Genomic DNA, 20,624 nt, shown 5'->3' with positions numbered 1-20,624 from the left:
CACCAATGAAAGATAACTAGATTTTTAGATATATATATTTTTTTATATTTAAAAACTAATACTAAAATTGTATAAAAATATATCATCTTTATGATTCTTAACCAAACTTACAAATAACCATGTACATAAAATCCATATGAATTACATAATTATACCATATCTTTGTATCACTTATACATACATAACTTTCCTTGTTGGGTGGTTTAATCCTAATTGGTTATTAGGATGCTAAACAAATCCTAATTGGTGTTAGGTGAGCGAGGAGGAATGCTTTGTTCATTCCTAAAGATATTATTGGGATTAACTTTCGTCTTCACAACTTTGGTCTTCACATCGACCAACCTCTCATAGTTTGTATGGAAATATCTCAACCCATACGCTTTCCCCTCTTCATAGCTCCAAGTTTTAGCGGTGCCGATATCGATGTCCCTGTAATTCAAGTAAGCCCTCCTCGGATTCTTGGACACGAACTGAGTCATGAACTCGTGAACCGCTTTCGCCTGGTTCGTGTAATTCGTATCCGCTTCCATTCCGGGTTCATCCCAGTTCACTGAATACTGTATCTTGTACAAGTTACCAGCACGATGAGGGAATGCAGTCTCCGTTTCTTTGATTTCGTTCATTTTCCAACCGTACGAATTGCAAGCCGATCCCACTTTTCCATTTTCACTCAGCTTTTTCCATAACGATTCCAGCCCGTCTCTGGGAAGCGGTGTCTGCACGTAATCTGATTTTCTTTTGGCGAATTTGGGGTCCTTATTGCTTCCCTCTTGCAACGCATTCGGCGGTGTTCCGAGATCGAAATCCACCCACCAAAGAACCGAGTCGATCCATCTCATCTCGGTGCAGTTGTCTTTGGTCAAACCCCAGTTCCGGGAAATCAAGACCATTGGCGTCGCCTAAAAACAGTCCCAAGATCGATACTTTCATCGTCGCTTTCTTCTTTGTCTTGGCTTTCAAGAGTATCCTCATGAAGAGATTACTATCCGTTGTCGAGGCAACGGTTTGCCATTTGAAAGCAATTTCGGTGGCGTTATCTTCTAATGTTTTCGACTCGGAAAACGGTGACCGTCTCGGGTACACGGACCAGCTTTATCTTATAGGCTAAAATGACACCGAAGCTGCCTCCTCCTCCTCCTCTTATAGCCCAAAAAAGATCCTCTCCCATGCCTTTTCGGTCTACTATTTTGCCTTTGACATCGACTATCTTGGCATCCACAACATTGTCCGTAGACACACCGTATTTCCTCATGAGAGTACCATAACCGCCACCGCTAATGTGGCCACCGACGCCAACTGTTGGACACGCCCCGGCAGGGAATCCATGGACATTACTCTTTTTCCATATGCTATAATAAAGTTCGCCGAGGGTCGCACCGTCTTGAACCCAGGCGGATTCATCTGCCATGTCGACAGATACAGAACGTAGATTATACAAGTCGAGCATGAAAACGGGTTTATCAGAAGAAGCGTAAGATAAGCCCTCGTAATCGTGGCTGCCGCTGCGGGTTTTGAGCTGGAAACCGACCTTTTGGTAACAAATTACCCTTACGGGATTCCTGCAATGGAGCGATGATGATAGCTGGTTTAAGCGTGGAAGATCTGTTGAAACGAGCATTATGAACCCGTGCATTCAATACGGATGTATAGTTGGGATCAGGGTTTCAAAAATGTCCGCGATCGCGATTTCGGCCGTGATATAGCGGTTTCGCAGCCGTCCGAATTACTCGCGACGGCAGCAATAGCGTCCGTGACGATCGTAATAGCGCCCGCGACGGCCGCAATCACGATAAATTGAAATAACCGAAAACGCGACCGCGACCGCGATTTGAAATCCTGGGATTGGTGTTGGGAATGATAATGGAGGAAACATCTGGGGATCCAATGAACCCATTTACGCATTGGAGAAGCGATTGATAGGCAGGATCCTAGGCTGCCCACGAAAAATATAAAACTCAACAAAAGATCCATCCATTCTCCAACTTGGAAAGTTCCATTGTGTTTTGCCTTTTGCAAGTTAAGTTATTCAAGATTTAAATCATTTGTCATCTATGATTTTTTTCTATTTTAATTCAATGGAAGAGACCGTTTTTCAATTAGGTTTCGCACCATGCATTGCTATTAGCTTAGTTAGCACCAATGGTATTTTGCTTATTATAGATTTCCTTTTTCTTCCATGCAACACCACAATTATCGAGTTAAAACGATAATCAGGATTATAGTTAACTAAAACTCCTCCTATTACATTAATCCCTCTATTATTGCAATGTGCATTTAGAAAATTAAATATATTATATGAATATGTTAACATATATATTTAGGAAAATTAATAATAGATATATTTTAAAAAATAACATTATTCAATATTAAATATATAATAAATATTAAAAATAATATATTTTTTTAAATTTATAATTTCGTTATATGTTATTATTGATTATATTAATAATTTATCCTAGTGCATTTACTAATAACTTTTACTAATATAATTTTATTATTTTAATAGTTAACTAATATAATTAATAATATTTCATGTTCAATAAAATATACTAATTTGAATATTTTTAGTCATAAAATTATAAAAAGTAACATTTTAATAATAATCATGTTGACATCAGTAATATCTATTAATTGTTATAACATTTTAAAATAATATTATTGAATCTATAATAATAAATAATGTTATTTTATATATTTAAAATTAATATAATATACTATCATATTTATTAAAATATTATTTATTAAAATATTTTGAAACTTCATTGCATAACAATAAGCAATCAATTTACGTGTTTACACAAATTTTATTAATATAAACTGTATATTTATCTTTGATGCAACACAATTTTTTTATAAATGTTTTTATAACACAATTGAATAACAGAAGCCCGATAAAAAATTTCAAACTATGTTTACTCTTTCTTAGAGAATAGAAATCTTTTAATTCAATAAATAATTAATATAAATTCCAATAAAAATCTAATCGTGACTTATAAAATAAAAATATATATTTTTTATTTTGAAAAATATTTTTATAATGTTAACTATAATTATAATAATATTAATACTTTTATCATATTATTTATACATTTTATTTCATATTTTTAATATCATGTACTTATTCACATATAATATAGTTTAATTATTTTATTTTAAAATTAAAAAGAAAAAAAGAAAAATAAAGATAAACAAAAGACTGAAATATAATAAAATAAACAAACAAATTTAAACGAAATAACATCCAAAATCTAAATTCAAAGGGACCAAAATGAACAGATATTAAAATATGAAGGATTGCGTAAATGACTAGGGTTGTAAATGAGACGAGCCATATCGCGAAATACTCGAGATCGGCTCAGTCAAAGCTCAATAAATACTCGACTCGAATGGACTCAAATTGAGCTCGAGCTATACTCGAGTTCTTAACGAGCCAAAACTAACTACTTGATATTCGACTTGAAAAGTTTGTGAGCAACTTGAAAATATAATATATTAAGAATTTATTGTTTTAAAAATAAATTATTAATAATATTAACATTGATGTGTTGATTTTTTTTAAATGCAGTATAAGGTTTTTCATGTATTTAAGGTTCATGTTTGAGTTTGATTTTGAGACTTTAGTCGAGTTAAATTTAATATTTTTTTCATTTCGAGCCTTTTCGAGCTTTTATTAGCTTCAGTTCGATGATTTCGAGTTCAAGTCGAGCTTAAAAATATTAGGCTCATGAGTTTTCGAGTATAGTCGAGCTCCATTTCAGAGTTTTCGCACCTAGTCGGGCTTAGCAATACTCGAGCTTGACTCAGCTCGTTTACACCCCTATAAAGCACATTCTCATTACCTTTTAAGACACGTAGGCTTACAACTGGGAAATCAAATTATAAATAACATTTTTTTCTAGGAAAAACTTATTTTAACCTACTCCAGAACAAAAAAAAAACTCAAATGCTCTTTAAAGAGCTCCCCACGCTTCCCTCGTTGATTTTCCTAATTCTTAGAAAATAACGATTCTCTATCGCGTCGGCTGCCATTGATCGGTGTTGGCACTTTTGGTGGATGATATAGGAACAAAATAAATGGGTTTTTCTACTCCTTTCATCACCGTTAACCCAAATATAAACTCCCCTTCCCCTAATCCTTAAACCAAACAACCTAGATATAAGAAAACTCCTTTAAAAAAATGCCTTTTTGAACCACCACATATAAAGTTTGAGGACCTCAATTTCTAGGTATGACCTTCTTCATGTCCCTAATCGCCTTTTGCCTCTTATAATTTGAGTTTTCCCTAACCCGAATCCTAAATATGGTTTTTTTTGGGGGGGGGGGAATTTCTTAACGAGCAAAACTTGCGATCAAAGTTTTTAATCATGAAAAGCTTTATATAACAGCGAACTTCTATTTATTTTTTTCGTGGATTTCGATCATAGTGGGAGTTACCATGCAATCGCTTGCTCGGATGTAAGGTAGTTACGCTTAAGGTCTTCAAATTTTGTCACATAGTTATGTGGATTAAAACTTAAATTCAATGTAAAACGGTTGTATGCATAAATCGAATGCATACAAATATAACTCGAGATATTTTTTGAAAATGTTGTTTGATGCCTCGTTATTAAAGTTTCAAAGAACATGTTTAGTGGACTTATCACAAATCTTATCTCCACCCTTTCTTCGTATTCGCACAATTTCATCTTTTTTCTTAATATTATTTCAAATTTCTTGTGATATCCAGTAATACTAATTTAATTATGTATTTCCATAATCTATCAAGTTAACAGTGTTAAAGAAGAGTGGACTTGCATCAAAACTTTAACTGATTTATCTAGCACTGGTTTGTCATCTTTTCTTTTATTCTTTCATTAAATAAAAAAACCAATGTAACACCCCCAAGTTTGGGTTAATAGTTATAGGTTTACCCGAGAGGTAAATGGACCCGTGAATTTTATATTTTAATGTTGTGGGTCAAATTGAGCTTAATTGGATCGGGACCTGGCCCAATTAGTTATCAAAGGAGATTTCTATTTAGTAAAAAGGTGAGAAGGACCAAAAGCATAAATTGCCCAATTTTAAAAAGATAGAGGCTTCATATTTCCATTCATCTTCTTATTTTCTTCACATTTTCCTCTCTTCTTCTTCTCCAAGTTCTTTAAGTCAAAGGTAAGTTCCTTGAGCCATTTTCATACTTCTTTAAGCTTCAATTTCGTTCCTAATTCCTCTAACAACATCGTTTTAGTGATTTTAAAACTTTGGGTTATTTGGTTGCAATATAATTATGGGTTTTACATCCAAGACTTGCTAAAGGGTTTTTAATAGCTAAAGGAGTTTATTTCAGGTTTCAAACACCAAGGTAGTGTATTTCTAATCCTTTGTGGTGTCATGATTTCCATATATCATAATGCTTGTTAAAGATTTGAGTAATTGGGTATATAAGGTTTGTGTTTGATTCTTGCCATGGATGATGTTTTTCTTAAAATTATAGTGTTTTTATAGTGCTAGATGACCCTAAATAACTTTTATAAGCTTTAATAAACATTTGGGGGCCTTAGGAGAGTTTTTAAAGTGATTTGGATAACTTTCTCGTAAGAAACAGTGCAATCTACAATAGAGATTTTGAAACACCCTAAGTTGGTATCAAAACCCCTTGACCAGAATGCAAATTTGTAGAAGAGGTTTTAAAACCCCCTAAAGTGGTTTCGAACCCTTGTCCAAAATGTCCAAAAAGTCCTAAAATGTTACCCAAAAGGCCTTAAACCCATATTATGACTATAAATGGAATAGAATATGTGTAAAACACTAGAATAATTGTAAAAGAAGAGGTTTAAAGGTGTGTTTCAATGGATGCAACCATATTAAGAATAATATGCCAAGGTATCTCTAGTCGAGCACGTGTATAGACAGTTGAGAATAAGGATCACTGTAAAGGAATATACCAACCAACGATACAATGAGCAAGTCAGATTCAGAAATAGCGGAAAACATGAGCTTCCAGAATGTCAGTGAACATAGGAGGTGTAAGTCGTCCTTTCAACTCGAGGGGTATTAAAAGGTAGTTCAATGAGGGCGATCAAAGTATTGCTACCCAGTGTTGAACCCGAGTCAGGTATCGGGTTAGCGTATGGTTCAGCTAGTGAACAACAACCTAAAAAATATCGTAAAACCTTGAGAATACATATAAACTTCTCTAGAGAAATAAAATGATTAAAATAACCTTAACTAGCGAGTGACCATAATGGGGCAACATATTAAATAACAACAGTAACATACCAATAAGTATTCGCGTAACGTTATAGGTAGAGATCGAGAAAGATAGCATCTAGTGAGAGGATAACCTCCCTTTAGTGAGTTCAGTTATGCTATGGTATAAAAGGTTACCTTAGTTGCCCTAGTAGGGCATTATTTGTGCACGAGACACTTCAAGAGCTAGCTGGGCGCGAGTCTCGAACACTCATGAGGAGTGGGTTAGCGGCATCAGTGTTGTGTGGTCTTTGGGCCTTAGACGTTCATGTGTTGTTGCATCTATCTAGTACCATTGTTATCAGAAAAGCTTGGCTTGATGTTGTGTGATACCAAGCCAACCCTTTAGTTGAGTGGGAATATCTGATGTTGTGTGATACCTGGATTCCTTATCGATGGTCTACCTGATACTATGTGATACCAGGAGATCATCCAATAGCTTAGAGGGACCTAACCGAAGCTATGTGATACCGGTACCCCCTCTCAGTAGCTAATGTCTGATGTTGTATCATACTAGATACTAGCATAGCAGAGTTAGTGTTGTATTTAGGTAATTCACCACAGAGTTAGTGTTGCATTCAGGACATGTATAGTAGTGTTAGAGTCACATTTAGATAATGCATAGTAGCATAATCATTAGGGTTAAAGACCCCTTTTTAGTGGTGTACTCGTGGCGAGGCCCTCAGTAGAGTACTAAAGTAAGCGTGAGACTCCTACATTAGTGATAGAATAGTAAAGCCTTAAGTAGGTAGCACTTGATCAATATCATGTATGTGCCTATTGCATAGTAACTAATCTTTAGCACACTTATGTTTATGAAACTTTTAATACTACTCTAGATTAGCGATTATACTACTGGACTTTGTAAGCTCAGCCTTCAGATATTTGTCGTAGGCAGGTTGGTAGCTTGAGCAGTTCGTGGAGTACCATCGTAGTAGGACTTCCAGTATCTCCGATAGAGTGTTGTACTGTAGCATAGTGGGCATATGCATTCATAGAACCTTACTCATATATTCAATTTTTTAAACTCAGTGTCCGTATTATTTTGGTTTTAAAGTATGTGTCACAGATCTCTGACTTTGTAAAATATTTTATGCCAGTTAAATGTGATTTAACTATGATACCATTCAGTATGTTTAAAAATGAAATGATCAGGTTAAAAAAAGATCAGGGGTTACCTCGATAGCCCAGTGTGGCACTTTAGACCTAATAGGGTTTAAGGTGTTACATTTAGTGATATCAGAGCGTCAGGTTGAGTTGGTACTAGGACCTAGTTGTCTATTTTAGTAAGGTGTCAGCGAATACATACACTTAGGTACTGAAAGTACTTGTATAAGTCTGGAATCCTGATGGTGCTTTCTTCTTTAATCTGTATTGTAGAGCATTGTGATAGTCGATAGTTTCGAGCGTGGTCTCAATGATAGGATGGAGAGCAGAGCCTCTCATCCAAGTAGTATCAGCGAGGAGTTCTGTCCTAGGGTAGAGGACCATGGGGTTCTATTAGGTGCATATATCGCAGAGGCAACCTCATTGTGAGGTTTGGCCTCGACTCTTAGGGAGATAGTAGATGTCATTACTAGAGTGCAGACTATTCAGCCGGCCACCCAGAGTAAGTTAGTGTTGATAGAATCTTTAGTAGAGAGATTGAGGAGGTATAATACATTCGAATTCTACGGTTCAAGAGATGATGACCTGATTTCAGTCGATCAGTGGTTGAGAGAAATAATGTGGAATTTGAGGTAATTTCACCTTACGCCTAAGGGTAACATAGAGCACATCACCACTATGCTCAAGGGTGATGCTATCAACTGATGAGATATTATAGAGATGACTCTACAACCAAAATTACCCAGTGGGATAAGGTTTTGAGTGAGTTCAGAGGCAAGTATATCGACGAGGTGTACACAAATGGTTTGAAGATACATATTTCTCATTTAGTTCAGGGAGATCATTCAGTGCATGAGTACATGAGAGATTTTTTTTTGGTTGAATAATTAAGCTCTAGAGTTGGTTACGACTGAGTCCTAGAGATGCAAGAGGTTTCTTGAGGGACTTCATATTGAAATTCTTCAGTAGATGATGCCAAACCTCCCTAGAGTGCTTTCAGAGTTGTCATAGCATACTGAGGTCGTGAAGAGGGTGCATATTATGAGGTAGAGTTTGTTGGGTGATACAGGTAGCTCAAGTTAAGGATTCATTTTTCATTGGATCTACCTTAATCAGTGGCCAAGATGGACAGAGATTCGTGTGAACAGATGAGAGTTATGTCAGTCTTGTCTCTCCAATCGAGCTAGAGTTTAGATGTAAGATCTTATAGAAGGCCATCAACTTCGCAGTCCGTATCGGTTGTTGGGAACACCAATATAGTTTAGGAATAATCAAAGTGCGAGCATTGTGGTAAGAAGCATTGAGGAAGATGCTTTTCAAGCTTCCTAGAAAGTGCTACAAATACGGATCTTTGCGGCACGTGGTGAGAGGTTGTCCTAGTTCAGATGAGATGTCAGGTATGTTTTCAACTACCTCAGTTTTTCATTTTGCAATAGTAGGAAAGAAAACATGTATTCTTTTATGGAGTTAAGTGAACTAGATAGGAAGAATCTTCGTGTGAGGATCTAAGTGTCGATTTGGTAGACCCCAACTGAATAAGCAAATTTTCTTAGATATTCTCTAAAGGTTCGTGTAATCCACCGATAGATAATTCCAAGATCAAATGTTCAACGTTAGAGATAAGGATCTCCACTAGAGTGTTAAGAATACCCAAGTCGCCTAGAAAGAAATATTAGGATGTATCTCAATTAGTGCCAAGGTATTTTAGTTGCTAATTGGATGAAGATGCCCCAAGTACTCTTCAAGAGTAAGTTAACAGGGTGTATGTTCCGATATAGTAGTTCCAAAATTTCACCCTAAGTACTAAGGATATTATTGGTAAGGTATCGAGTTGCGAGTATCAAGGTTCAATTCTCGAGGTGTAGAGAACCCTTCGATTCTGTTAGTATGCGTTTGTGCGCAAACAATAAGTGAATCAGTTAAGTGAGCTAAGCCTTGTTAGTGATGTCTTCATGTTGGTATATGAGCACGATCCATATACAACACACAACAATAGGAAATGTTGCATAGTATCATGGATTTTAGTACTTCAGACTAAAGGAGATCAAGTGCATTAAGCATCATTTGACTAGCATTAGTCGTTATCAGATAGCTCAATGGTGGTAAATAATAGTGAGTGTAAGATATAGAATCTTAGAACCCTTAAGTGAAAGAGTGGTTACGAGAGATCTCCATCTATGAAACGTGCTTTCTATGAGAGCCATATGTTATTGTTTCGCTAGGCAATTAGTCGATTTCTATTTGTGAGCACCTTAGATACTAGATCGGGTGAGTAAAATGTATATAAGTTGCAAGATAAATGAGAAACAATCAGGTGACATGGACAGGTATTAATGCAAATTTAACCAGCAGAAGCAAAGAGATCGATATTGGTCGATAATTATCGTCACCTCTTCAGTAGTTGGTATCGAGACTGTATTGGCAAATGCCATAAGACATCAGGGTGTAGCATGAAGAGTTGTTTATGCTCGACAAGTAAAAGAAGTTAGATTGTTATGCAGTGAGTTAACTCGATAGAGTAAGACTAGTCGGAAAAGGATTTAGCGATAGTAGTGAATTTTAGAGCAGCGTCATCCTTGTGGAACATTCTGAGCGTACATTATCATATAGTAACAAAATGATTTCTTTAACTTCGTGCTTCTCGAGCGTTTTCACTTGAAGTTCGATATTGGCAGTGCCCTATGAAAATTGTATATCGATTTGGCAAGTTTTGAGTTGCATGACAGATAGTCGGGACTTCTTCATTCAGAATTAGATTTGATATGAGTTTAGGTACTTTAAGGTTCCTAAGTGTTTGACTTAAGGATGTAGTGTTGTTTGGATCAAGTAAATTTAGAGAACGAAAATTATTTTAAGGAGGGGAGAGTTGTAACACCCAAAAGTCCAAGTTAGTAGTTTTGGGTTTACCCGATAAGTAAGTGGACCCTGTGAATTTCATATTTTAATATCATGGGTCAAGTTGAGCTTATTTGGTCGGGATCTGGCCGAATTAGTTATCAAAAGGAGATTTCTATTTAGTAAAAAGGTGAGAAGGACTAAAAACATAAATTACCTAATTTTAAAAAGATTGAGGCTTTATATTTCCCTCTATCTTCTTTTCTTCATTTCTTCATTTCTTCTTTCCTTCACATTTTCCTCTCTTCTTCTTCTCCAAGTTCCTTAAGTCAAAGGTAAGTCCCTTGAGCCATTTTCATACTTCTTTTAAGCTTCAATTTTGTTCTTAATCCCTCCAACAACATTGTTTTAGCATTTTTAAAGCTTTAGGTTCTTTGATTATAAAATAATTAGGGGTTTTTGCTAGCTAAAGGAACTTCATTTCATGTTTCAAACAACAAGGTAGTGTATTAGACCTTTTTGGTGTTATAATTTCCATAAATCATAATGCTTGTTGAAGGTATATTAAGGTCCGTGTTTGATTCTTGCCATTAATGATGTTTTTGTTAAAAAGTTAGTGTTTTTATAGTGCTAAATGACCCTAAATAGCTTTTATAAGCTTTAATAAACATTTGGGGACCTTCGGAGAGTTTTTAAAGTGTTTTGGATAGCTTTCTCGTAAGAAACAGTGCGATCTGTAGCACAGGTTTCGAAACCCCCTAAGCTAGTTTCGAAACACCTTGTCCAGAATATAAATATATAGTAGAGGTTTCAAAACCCCCTAAAGTGGTTTCAAAAACCCTATCCAAAAAGGCCTAAAATGTTACTCGAAAGGCCCTAAACCCATAGTATGACCATAAATGGGATCATATATGTGTAAAACACTAGAATAAGTGCAAAAGAAGAGGTTTAAAGATGGGTTTCAATGGATGCAACCATATTAAGTATAATACGCCCAGGTATCTCCAATTAAGCACGTGTACGGATAGTTGAGAATGAGGATCATTATAAGAGAATGTATAGACCAGCGGTATAATGTGCAAGTCAGATTCAAAAATAGTGAAATACACGGGCTTCGAGAACGTCAGTGAACATAGGAGGTATAAGCTTTCCTTTCAATTTGAGGGGTATTGAAAGGAGGTTCAATGAGGATGATCAGAGTATTACTACCCAGTGTTGAACCCAAGTTAGGTATCGAGCTAGCGAATGGTTCAGATAGTGAACAACAACCTCGAAACTCATCGTAAAACCATGAGAATGCGTAGAGACTTTGCTAGAGATAGAGAATGATTAAAATACCCTTAAGTAACGAGTGACCAGAATGGGGTAACATATTAAATAACAACAGTGAGAGACCAATAAGCTTTTGTGTAACATTCTATGTAGAGATCAAGAAAATAGTATAAAGTGAGAGGATAGTCTCCCTTTAGTGAGTTCAACTATGCTATAGTATACCAGGTTACCTTAGTTGCCCTAGTAAGGTATTTTCTGTGCGCGAGGCACTTCAGGAATTAGCTAGGGCGCGAGGCTCAAACACTCCCGAAGAGTGGGTTAGCGGCGCCAATGTTGTGTGGCCTTTAGGCCTTACACATGCATGTGTAGTGTCGAGAGGTTTCTCTTCCCTGGCGACGGAGAGTGCAAATAGTACACCCCATATGGTGTAACTAGTCTCGAAAAAGTAAGTGTTTATCCTCCTTGAATAAGATGAAACACCAAGTTGTAGAGTCACCACCAATCTTTTAATTCGGTGAGATTGGTCACCAAAATGCCATATTATTTTAATAAAAATTCCTAAGAATAATATTAAAATAATACAACTCGGGTCTTCTTACCAGAAAAATGAGTTCGGGAGTTGGTTATGTATGGGGAAGGATTAGCACCCCCATAACGCCCAAAATTGGTACCGATATTTATTAATTAGTGTATTTGCAATAAATTATAAATTTGTATTTAAAGCTTAATATAAATAAATAAATAAATAAATCTATTATTAATTCTAATATAAAATTATATTATAATCATATTAATTATGTATGATAATAATCCTAATATATATAAGTACTAATTAATCACATAATGTATAATTATTAGAAAATAAAATATTAATGTTAATTAATTCGAAATAATCCTAAAATTATATACAAATTGTGTAATTTACCCTAAATTATTAATACGGGATTAACATAAAAATTTATTAATATTTAGGGACTAAATGCATAATTTTACCTTAACATATGTATATATATAGTAGTGACTAAAAATAAATATTAAAAACATAAAAATAAAATTAAAATATACTAAAATCCTGATTTTGGGACCAAAATGGAATGTTTACAAAGCTGGAGGGATCACGCGTATAGTTTACCCATACTAAAATTACAAAAATACCCTCCCCCAAAACGACGTCGCACGAGTGAGGGTATAAATGCATAATAACCGACCCTAAGGCATTCACTCTTCTCATTTCTCTCTTCTTACTCTCTCTCTCTAAACAGAGAGAACCTCTCGGTTCTCTCTAACTTCCTCGTCTGAGAAAGACCGATCACCAGTCGATTGCCCTATTCCGTCGATTTTGGCCGCCGCTGACAATCACACACGGTGGCTGAAATTTACAAAAACTTCCCAAATCGTATATCAAAATACCTTCTATCCGAAACCACACTCCTTTTTCTCTAAAACCAGACCAAACACAATAGATCTAGGTTTTTACCTTCGATGAAATGGAGTTTCCTACAACGTTTGGGCTTCGGTGATGGTAAGTTTCCTCACTCTCTTCTCTCAGCTTTTTGTTACTTTTGTGGATCGTTGTGATACCCTTCTATTTGCTCTATGTTTCTTGTAGTTGTTCCATTTTCTTGCTCTCTCTCTCTGTGTCTTGCAGGATCGATCAAGTCTTTTTATAGGGCTCGGTGGTGCATCCTTTGGACCGGTCACAAGGGTGCCCTTCGGTGAATCACCAGAGCTACGGTGGTGACTCACCCTAGGGTTGTAACGTGTATGGCTGGTGTGCATCTTCTGGAGACTTTTGGAGTTCTCTGGTGATATCTGGAGAGGTAGCAATGGTGTGACAGCCTTTGGTTAGAGCTATAGAGGCGGCGAGATGATAATCATAGGGTTTTTGTTGGGCTGATCTGGACCTTGATCTGCGTTGAGATCGAACGGTGGAGAACTGTGTGGCGCTAGAACATTCGGTGGAAACCCTAACTACTGATGGGTATCTCGTACGGGCCTGCTAACATTGTTGGGCCTGGATGAGTTTGGGCTTGCATCTGACTCATGCTTGGGCTTGGTTATAGTCGGGCATGTGTGCCTTGTAATCGGGTTGTCCTCTCGTAAATGGGTCTGTGTGCCTCACTTTGTAACCGGGCCTTCAGGCTTTATAAATAGTACAATATAATAATATATTAATACATATATGATATATATATTAATACAATACTCGGATGAAAACTAGTGTCGACAGCTGCCCCTCTTTGTTAATTTTTGTGTAAACAAGAATAAAGCAAAGATAATAAGGCAAGTTTTCATTGAGTGAACCTCTTACTTTACTAGGAATCCGTTCCACTACTCTTACATGGAGAGCGAATTTTGATCTAATCTTGTTCCTGCTCCACTACTCTTCTGTGAAGGTTGAGGATGACTTGCAAATGATTTGCTTCACTACTCTTCCGTGAAGGATGAATTTGTATGACTTCATTACTCTTTCATGAAGGCTTCATACTTTGAAAAATCTGTTCCACTACTTTTTCGTGGAGTTCAAATTTTGATCTGATCTGCTTTTGCTTCACTACTCTTTCGTGAATATCAGATTCAAAGTTGGATTTGCTTCCACTACTCTTCTGTTGAGTTCGATACTTTGCTGAAAAATCCTTTCCACTACTCTTCCGTGGAGTTCGAATTTATGGTTGGACTACTTCACTTCTCTTCCGTAAAGTTCTCATACTTTGCTAAAAAATCCATTCCACTACTATTCCATGGAGTTCAGATTTGCTTCCGCTACTCTTCCGTGGAGTTTGATACTTTGCTGAAAAATATGTTCCACTACTTTTCCATGGAGTTCAGTTTTATGATTGAATTTGCTTCTACTACTCTTCCGTGGAGTTTGATACTTTGCTGAAAAATCCTTTTCACTACTCTTCCGTGGAGTTCAGATTTTGATCTCGCTCCTACTCTTGTTTCACTACTCTTCCGTGAAGATTGATTTGTCTTGAAAAGAACCATCTTGCTTGATAGATGACCCGAAGGATTTATAAATTACCTGAAGGTTTTAAAAATGACTCGAAGGCTTTACAAATGACCCGAAGGATTTAGAAATGATCCAAATGATTTACAAATTCGTGGGAAATAATTTACTGGGTAAGAAACTTTGGAAATCGTTTTCTTACTTTTCAATAATTTCATTTTTGGAAAAGATTAAATGAGAAACATTTGAAAATCGCTTTCTCATTTCTTGAAACAACTTGTTAGTTGGGCATGTCCCAAAAGTATTGCTTCTTCTATGGATTGCGTCCATTTTTTCTTCAAATATTTGCCTATCCAAATATGACTCCTATGATTTGGATTCTACCTTATACTCGTAAGGTATTTTGTTCATGCATCTTCATGTAAATGCAATCAAATGTATTAATGTAATGCATGATGTTTCTAAGAATGCATGAATGTATCAATCTTCGTTTAACTCCGAAGTTTTGATTTTCTTCTTTTTTTTCATGACTATCTTCAAACAGTATAGCAACTTATGCTATAAAACTAGCATTTCTGAAGAATTGTCGGATCAACTTGTATCTTGGTGTTTTTTTTGTCTTCAGAAGAACTGTTTCATTTATGGGATACTTGCCATACCCATAATTATGACCTTGTTACCCCACTTTCTTGATAACTCCAGTTGTCTTTACTTGAACTTGTGTAGAAATCTGATAAAGCTTTCATCTTTGAAAAGAGAATCTATCATCTTTAAAAAGAGAATATATCATCCTTGAAAAGAGAATCTATCATCTTTGAAAAGAGAATCTATCATCCTTGAAAAGAGAATATATTATCCTTGAAGAATGTAGATATGAATATGCTAAACCCTACAAAGCTTAATCAGGATGTCAGCCACGTCTGTTCTGATTTGACTCTTGAAACTCATCACAAGAAGGATTTATCCTAATTCCTTTCATGTCTCCACATCTAATCATATCTTTTTTATAAAAGGATTTATCCTAATTCCTTTCATGTCTCCACATCTAATCATATCTTGAACAAGGTTCTTCAAACCATAACCCATCATTCAATCTTAGTTGGCTCCACTAGTTTTTTGTTGTTAAAGTTCCAACGTTCATTCGGGGAAAGAAATTTTTTCCATTTCTCATTTCTGATTCTTGGAGTGTGAAGACAAACTTAATCTTATGTTATTCACATGATCATAATATTGGTTCAGCACCATAATTACTAGTTCGTAAAACATTTGACAACACATTCATCATTTCCTGTGGTTTATGCCTAGATTTCTCAACCAAAGAACACTTTGTATGATGTTCGAAGCTTTTGTATAATGTCACAATGATATTCCAGATCATATCAAGGAACATTTGACAACACATTCATCCTTTCCTGTAGCTTCTGTGGGGATAATATGATCACATGGTGGACAGAAAAGTGATATATTATCAACTCTATTGTTTCACCATTTTCATTCTTCATACCTTTTTGCTTTATTAGAAATATTTACTCAAATCAATGTCCTTTCTATAGGATGATAGGGGCCTTCAGCAAGCCCTAGCTTTTTGCTAATTCAAATGCTACTGATGTGATTGTTCAAAATACCCGTTTGAATCATTTTTGTCTGAAATGGGCCTCCAACATGTCCCAGGATTATTTCTGACTGAAATAGGCTTCCAGCATGTCCCATATTTTATTTCTGACTGAAATGGGCTTTCAGCATGGCCCAACCTTTACTGAGTCATAAGATTCACTCTTAAAGTTTATTTGATCTAAATCTCATGATCCTCATATTGTCCAAATTTAATATTACCCCATCATGGGTACTCGTAACTCTCTTGGTGCCAAATCTCTTGATCTTGAATGCTCTCATTCCTCTTCCAAATGAGGTAATCATCTTTTCTTTACAGGTTTTCACAAAGGAATATTATAAGTTCAATTCCTCAGACTTTTGATTTCTCAGGCCACTTGCTTTCAAGAATGTGAAATGCTTCATCATTCTGGCCTTACTTACCCCTTTTCTTTAATAAGGGTATAATAGGCATCAACTTGACTCAGGGTCCTTTCTCATTTGAGACCATCCTGTTTGAAAATATTCTTCCTCCTTTCTTTTCAAAGAATGAAAGAAGTTTGAAAAAATATTGTCCCTTACAGGTTCACAATATAATCAAATCATAAACATGAATTCAAAGAATATCAAAAGAATCAACAACTTTTACTATTTCAGAGTTATAGTTCTTTGACAAGTATCAAGACTGAGAAGTTAGTTTTAGGTTGGTTTCCCTATTTTCTATGGTTACATCTTAGTGAAGATGTCACTCATCTCTTACTCTTTTGCGAACATTATCACATGTCTCACTTTCTGGACTTGGTATCTTTAATCGGATGCGTACAAAATGACATAATCTATTATAACAATTACTAGACCTTCTAGAATACTTCCATTTTAATTCTCTGAAATCTTTGATTCTATTCAAAGCAGTGTGAGAACATTGGTCTAACAACAAGATTTCTGTGTGCACATGTGTGAAATAGACTATAAAAATTATTATTTCACTTTACAACAACTTCTTTTGTCATTTTGGCTTGCTGAATTTAGCTTTATTGACGTTAGTCATCATTGGGCTAATTGACATTTATGACTCTTACTTTTTACAGGGAACCTACTATAATCTATGTGTCAAGTGAAATTTAGAAAATCTTGTTACCAAACTTCAATTCCCAAGCAACTGACTTTAAACTAGAAAAAGTTTCATCGTCGAACCTCATTAATAAAAATGTAATCTAGTTAGCTTCGTAATGTTACACAAGATGCCCCACGTTGTATGCTTCTAAATATCAATACCAAGCCTTTTGTCTAATTCCTTGCATTGGAGAAAGCTCTCTCATATTTTTGGAAAGGTAGTATTTGGGGATGCATTATTTTTAGGTAAGGTCAGGGTCCTTTTTTCTGGTATTCAATCTTGATACTTTGCCAAAAATGTATAACTCTAATTGTAAAGAGTTTTAATTTAATGATACTCAAAGAACTTCAAGATTATAAAATTGATTCAATGCTCCTAACCTTAAAAGCAACACATTTTATTACAAAAGGCGGAGAAAGAAACAAAAACATATTCAAACATGATGCTACAAATTGAAAGGTACAATAATGATAGATAACAACTTCCACTGTCCCATTATTCCTTGGATGTCAGGTACATAATCAGACCAGGATCTTTGTAGATATTTGCCCCCATTTCTTGATCATTTCTTGGATAACTTCTTTTGATGAGCTTTTAGGTATACAAACGTCTTCTTTTTCCTGAGCTATCTCTTGATCAAATCTTATCATCTTTTTTGATTGATAGTTGAGCTCAGTTTGAATTTCAGAACTAATCTCTTTGGTGACAATTGCTATATCCTGATCCTGGATATTTCTTGCAGTTGCGCTTGGAGTAGCATTTACTAAATTGCCCCTGTTTCTCTTGATTTTAAAGATCTAATATAGGTATTTCCAAGGTTGTATCTATCTTGCTTGTTTTTAAACCTGTAGGCCAGTCTCGGATTACCTTTCATTTTGCTTTTTCATTTCTTTCTTTTGCATCATCTTTTAGCTTGAGAGAAGTATCGAGAGTTAAATCTTCCATACATACTTTATCCTATTTAGTTTTGCCTTGTTCTTAATTTGTTTTGACACTATCAGCTTTATTCTTGTGGTTGACTTCTAAATGTTTGATCAAAATGGATTGACTGTCGGTATCCACTTCTATAATTCTATGAGTCAAGAAGATCTTGAACTCGTCGTTTGAAGTTGCCACAATTTTCAATAGAGTGTCCTCGTATTTTAGCATGATACCCACAAAAGACCCTTTTATTATACCATCTTGGATAAGGAGGTACCAAAGGTTTAGCCAGACACAGGGCAATAAGCTGGGCTTCATAAAATTTGGCATATAACTTGCTACATGAAATTGAAGGAAAACAGGGTAGAGATTCCCTTGATATGACTGTTTCTTTACACTGCCTTCTTGGAAATGTTTTCTTTGAATGTCTGACTTTTGATCATCATGATGACTTGAAAATTTATCTTTTTCAACCAGCTTTGGTTTCCTACCTTCAAAACATAACAACCCTTCTGTCATAAGGTCTTGGACTTTTAATTTCAGCATTATGCAATTTTCTGTAGAATGACCAAAATCTCCAGAGTGATAATTACATGGATTCTTGATATTTTTCCAATTTGGATATAAATAAGTACTAGGAGGAATAGGTGTTACAAGACCACTTTCAAAGAGAAAGGGTAACAACTCTGAATACGAAATTGGAATTGGAATGAGATGTGTCATTCTATTTTCCTTCTTGCCCTTTTTATCCATTTTCAATTGGACTTGTTCCATGTTTCTCTTTTTTGTACCAGCTTCAATGTCCATGTTATCTATCACATTTCCTAATTCATAAAGCTGAGTTGGATTTCTACATTCCCACAACAGGTTCTTGGTCATTTGTCATCATATCAATAACTACATTATTGAAATCCAGACTTTTTCCTGAGACTTTCATCTTTTAATGTTTCATAGAATCTTCTGACATTTTCTCCCCATATAGCAGAGTAATCATCATACTCTTTATCTTAGTCGTTTGTTCCTTGGACTCAGCTTGGAACATTCTTATTTCTTTAATCATTTATCGTTGGACTTCTACAAGCTGCTCTTGAATTCTCTCAATCCTTACAACTTGAGCTAATATTCCATTCATGGATTTTAATCTCTTTTAAGACCTTCCCCTGATTCTTGAAGGTACTTTCAGATTTCCTGATTCCAAAATCCTTTACTGATTACTCTCATGCTTTCATGATTGATAAATGCTATCATGCTATGCAAAACATAAATGAACACAAAAAGGTATTTTCAATACATCCAAAAGATCATTACATATAAGGGATAGTTTTCCTTCCTAATTCCTCTATCTCCTTAAAAATCCAGGTTAATTTCCATTTATGCTCCATAATCAAGTCGTTAACCAGTTTCAGTTCCCTTGTAAAACCAACTAAGTTCACCAGCTTGTGGGCTACCTTGCTTGCTTGAGCAACGGCTTTTTCCATGTCATATTTCTTTTCTTGAATCTTACCCACCATTTTCTGAATTTGTAGACAATATTGTTCATTTTCTTTTATCAGAGAACCTTTATGTTCAAGAAGTTCTTGTATCAGATCTCCATAATCATCCACCATTTTTAGTAATGTGTGGTTTTGAGTTTTAATAACTTTTAATTCAACATCAATCTCACTTTGATGAATCAGATATGAAGTTTCCATGCTGGCTACATCCTTCTTCAACATATGGTTTTCAGTTTGACATTTCTCCAAATTGGTGATGGTTGCATTGTATATTTCTTCAGCAATTTGAAAGTCATAGGAGAATTTCTTTGCTTGATCTTCATGTATCCTTTTTCCAATACTCATCGTCACTCTTCAGTTTAATGATTCATGTCATCCATTCTTATGGGGAATTTCCAAATCCAACATCTTTGAAGGTCTGACTGACTTTTTGGAAATCATCAAGCATGGCTTCGACTTCTGTGCTTAATTTCTTGTTTTCGTCTTTCCAAAAATGGGCTTGAGCTTCATAAAAATTCTCTCCCTTGTGATTACTTCTATTGATGCTCTTACCATAAAAGGCTTTCGGTATCAGTCTAACAGGATTTTTATGTGCATACCCCTCAATTATTTTAAAAGCTTCCTCAAGATATCCTTCTTTGGCTGCTTCACTGTTTACTTGATCATGAAACCCTTTGTCCAAAATGAAAACCTTTGATAATCACTCTTGAATCACACCCTTGAGTATGTTATGATTATGCAAATACAAACAAAATAATTAATATATTTATTTTCAAAATATATAAAAAAATTGGTTAGTAAGAAAAATTATATCCCTAACCTCATGCTTTCTAGTTCCATGCTTTGTTCAGGAAAAATAACCTAGCTGCATGATTTCTAGTTCGTATGCATTTATTTAGAAATAAATGAAAATAATATTAAATAAGTAAAAGACTCAACGTGTTTTTCCTTGTGTGATCGTCTTAAAAGACTTAATCAGGCTAGGCTCCACCTAAACTCCAGTTTTAGGTTTTACTATATGCTAGGTTTTGGCTCTAGAGTAATGAGGGTTAATGAATTGTCCTTTGTTATTATCCCCTTCGACTGCCAAGCTCTCAATCCTGGTCTATTACA

At 35.3% G+C, this 20,624-nt stretch overlaps 1 pseudogene; it reads right to left on the bottom strand.

The window, feature by feature from the left end:
- Window positions 1–239: 239 nt before the first annotated feature.
- Window positions 240–19,856, bottom strand: LOC120170690 (annotated as a pseudogene).
- Between the last annotated feature and the right edge of the window lie 768 nt (window positions 19,857–20,624).

The sequence above is a fragment of the Hibiscus syriacus genome, unplaced genomic scaffold, assembly GCF_006381635.1.
Source record: "Hibiscus syriacus cultivar Baekdansim isolate YM2019G1 unplaced genomic scaffold, ASM638163v2 tig00111783_pilon, whole genome shotgun sequence".
NCBI lineage: Eukaryota > Viridiplantae > Streptophyta > Magnoliopsida > Malvales > Malvaceae > Hibiscus > Hibiscus syriacus.
The sequence above is the reverse complement of the archived record's forward strand: the minus strand, read 5'-3'. Positions and strand labels throughout refer to the sequence as shown.